This window comes from Myotis nattereri (assembly GCF_964212035.1).
Source record: "Myotis nattereri genome assembly, chromosome: Y".
Taxonomy (NCBI): domain Eukaryota; kingdom Metazoa; phylum Chordata; class Mammalia; order Chiroptera; family Vespertilionidae; genus Myotis; species Myotis nattereri.
The window spans coordinates 20,259,654-20,263,885 of NC_138094.1; positions in this window are offsets into that span (position 1 = coordinate 20,259,654).

The window sequence follows — 4,232 nt, forward strand, 5'->3', positions numbered from 1 at the left end:
GCCTGACCAGCGCTTTCTCACCAGCTGAACCAGAGGACAATGATGAGTGACGGCCCTGGTGCTCTGCGGAAAGCGCCCTCTCCACTGTCCAGCAGCCACTTTTCTGCCCCCTCTCTGTCTCCCACGCCCTGAGCAGGGCTGGGCTGGCCTGAGAGCCCACAGACTTGAGGACCCAGATCCCGGGGGAGTTGGCGCCGAGGGCTGTGGGGACCCTCTTGGTCAACTGCAAACTCGGCCAGCTGATGTCACACAATAAAGGCCGACGCCAGAGTTCCATGAATTGTTGCGTGTAAGTCCCCTCAGCGAGCTCCCACTCTGGCGCAGCAAGCGGAAGGCCTCACGCCAGCGAGCCAGGTTTGGACCTCAGGCCTTCAAGACAACCAGGTGGGAACTCATTTTCAGATAGAAAAAGCCGGGGCGGGAGGGGCTGCGGGTTGCCAGTGACTAGAGCAGTTCACCCCCGCAACAGAAAGTTCACCCCTGGAGACAGCAAGAGCCCAGGGTGTGCGATTACCTTTTCAACAGGCCACGCTCCTCACAGCGTGGTCTCCAGCTAAGTTGGGAGGCTGGAGGGAAGGAAGCAGTGGGGGGCGCTGCCTGGCAAGCTTCCTGGGGCTGCGCCCTGGTTCCTTTGGGGGCGAAATCTCGCGAGATCACGAGATCAGGAGCAACCCAAGATCAGGGAGCTGGAGGGGGGTCATGTCTTAACAGGCCCAGAGAAGGTGGGGACAGGGGCGCCTGTGCCACACCCACCAGGTTGCAAGGGGTGGCAGAGGGTGGGTGGCTGTCAGGGAAACCCTGTGCTTCCAGGCATGAGGGTGGGGGCGGTCCCAATGTGGAGGGAGAAACAGGAGGCCACGACCCCCAGCTAACCTCCCACTCAACACCCTGTCTGTATTTCTGGGGACCCCTTTCCGTCTGTGGTTGTGGCTGCCACTTACCTACCTTGTTCCCTGGCCAGGCTTGGCGCCCCACTCCCACCCCACCGCAGCCCTCTGTCTAGAAAAGAGCGCCCTGCCCTGGGCTAGCCCACTGTCCCTACTGTCTGGATGGGGACATTTTAGTAACCCCCGGGGCAGAGGAGAGCTGGCCAGATGCAATTACATTGTCTCTCTCCACAGGTGCCCTCCTCAGTCTACCCCTGGGGTTTGTGTCTTCAGAGCTCTTTGACAAGCCTGGAATCCAGCCTTTGCTCTGCTCACCTCCCCTAAGCCTTCAGGTGATGGCACCCTCCCTGCCTTCCTCCCGCCTCAGGAAGGGGTTCTCCTCTCACCAACAAATCCCTTTGGCAAAGTCACACCTGGGCCTGAAAGCAGAACGACTGGGCAGGAGGCTCCTGAGGAGGAGCAGGCCAACAAAGCTGAGGAGAGGTGGGGAGGCACCAGCCACAGCCTGGTGCTCAGGCTCTGGCAGAGCTGCCCCTTAGCTGAACCTTAACCCAGGGCTCTCCTCTCAGGTGGCGCCTCCAGGTCACACAGGGGGCCTGGCATGCTCAGTCTGACAGGGTTTGCTGCCTGCTTTTCCATAGTCTCTTTAGGAGACAAAAGCCAGGCTTGTGAGGAGAGAGGGAGAGGGGAAGAGCAAAGCTGAGGCCCAGCCCTGTCATCCAAGCTGGCCTGAGGCATCTCCTGGGTGTCCTTGGAAATAAGCTTCTCTTAGTGAGGAAGGGCATGTAATAAGAATAGAGCCGCAGTTGTTTAATCATTACTTACAAACTATAAATACGAGGCCCTGGGACACTGGAGGATGAAACAGGCTCTACTGAAAACATAGGCTGCCTCCATGGCCCATTACTCAGAAAAGAATTGCATTTTGCGAAGAGACCAGGCACAGGACAGGCTTTGATTTGGCAGCTGTGCCCGCACCCTGACCCCCTCCTGGGGTCTTTCTTAGGAAGGCTGACCATTCCAATCTCATCCCAGGAAGGGGCTGAGCTGTTGCTAAGGTCATAGAAGATTAGCCACCTTGTGGTCAGCCTTTGAGCTCCTGAAGGTCCAGACAGCAGGCCCTCCCCTCCCCTTTGCATGTCACACTTGCAGCTGGCAGCTACAGGTAGCTATCTTCTCCCCAAGAGGCTGAGAGCTGAATTTCCAGGGTGAGCGACTCCTCTCCCCATACTGACCGCATCCTTGGAGTAAACAGTCATTGTGTGGTTCAACGCTGTCTCTGCTTAACTTGGCTCAAGTAGTGACAGGCAGCCTCAGACACATTGTGCTGCCTTTCTCTTCCACACTCAGACTTGGGGAATATTCAGACTCTGCAAACTGTGAGACCTTATCTGAGAGGGAGAGTGGGCTGAGGACACTGTGTCCCTGTCATGCAGGTGATCCTGCATCTCTTCACCATAGGCTGTGGAGAGGTCAGGGGGGTGGAGCGTAACAGCAGGGTGGTAAGGCTGGCTTCTAGTGTGTTCCTACCCTTCCATTCCTCCAGACGTTCCCAATGCCTATGAACTAGCAGAGTTTAAGACTTCCAACTACATAGATGGAGGAATGAGGACAAATGAGGCCACTGCACTCAGCCTCAGTGGATTTGGGTTTGTCACCTAGAGCAGAGCAGATAAAAAGCAGAAACAGAAACAACTCCACTATTTCACCTGGGAACTAGAGATTCAGCATAGCCCTCCCCCCTCTCTCCTTGATGCATTTGGCAACTATTTTTTTCCTGAGTGGCTGCTTATCCCATGCTCAGAGCTACACACAGTCTCTCCTCACAGAGTTTAGGATGACAATAGAAAACACACACACACACACACACACACACACACACACACCAAAACCCAACAAGACCATTATCTACAAATGGCTCTTTGTAACTAATTCTGTCAAGAGAACAAAGGTGCTGGTATGGAAACTTACAGAGGTAGGTAGACTTCTGCCTGAGAGTTGTACAAGGAGGGGCCATCAGGGGCTTGGAAGGATCCTGTTCAGGGCTTGAGGACAGACTGCACAATTTCTGAGAGAGTAAAGTGCTTGGCCAATTTGAGAATGCAAGAGACACTGGGGCACAGTGACAGAGAGGGCAATGGATGTATCCAGGGAAGGTGAAATTCAAAGGGAATCTATTTGAAGTTTGTCCACCCTTATGTTCATGATGATCCGGTTGTTTGTCAGCATTGCAGAGGTTGATGCACTAAAAAGACATGGTCTGTTATATAAAAAGCAAAATGCAGGCCACCCGACTGATTGCATAATGCAACCCTATTCTTGTAAAGTTAAATGTGAATATAACATTCATTTATTCCATTGCTTCACCCATTGCCTCACAATGTTCACCATGTTCCTAGGTGACAGTAAGCCTGCATAAGGAACAGGGACTAACAGTTCTTGGGCCCTAGTCTCCTGGGAAATCAGCAAATCATATTTATAAATATCTTAAAGCAGTCCACATGTCCACTAAAAATGATAATGCTAGTCATTGTAAAATATCTTCCTGTATTTTTTACAGGGTTCTTTATTACAATTTCCTCTCCTGGACTGGTGGTGAAGATGTATTTTCATTTTAGAAACATGAAAAGTGTCAGTCAACCAGCACTGCATAATAATGATCACGATCATGACTTAAAAACCCTTCAGTAGTGGAAGAGAGGGAAGCTGGATGCTTTTGAAGGAGCTGCTGTGTGTTTGTGTGTGTGTGTGTGTGTGTGTGTGAGTGTGTGTGCATACACACACTCCTGCACAGCTGAGAGAGGCTGAGTCTAGCCTGTCCTGTGAGGGGATGAAATAGAGGTGAGGTGGAAGGGGTACATACTTTTGTCTACAATCACCTACAGTAAGCCTAAGTATGAAGGAATCTGCATTCTCAAACTAAGCATCATACAGCCCTTACAGACTAAGGAAAACTTAGCCTTTTGATGTTGTAGTCTGACTCATGCCATGACAGTTTGAACTTTAATGCTGTCAGTTGTTTTCAGGTGAAGACACTAAGACGAAGGAGATTAAACAGGGGTCCAAAGCAGGGAGGGCAAATCAGGAAGGCATTTGGGGCTGACTTGTGCTTCCATGACACCCACTGTACAATAGGCTCCTGATTTCCTAACAGGCACATGCAATGGCCTCTGCACTCCCAGTACACTGCAGGATTAGCCGATGTGAAAGATCTCGGAGAGAATTCAGGGTGGCCAGAGTGCATTCGCCACAGTGTGTGTCCCGATTTCTGTGAACCACACCTTTTGAAAATTCTTTTGGCGTAAATATCCAGGAGCCCAGAGGGAAAGGCAGGAACCTCCATCC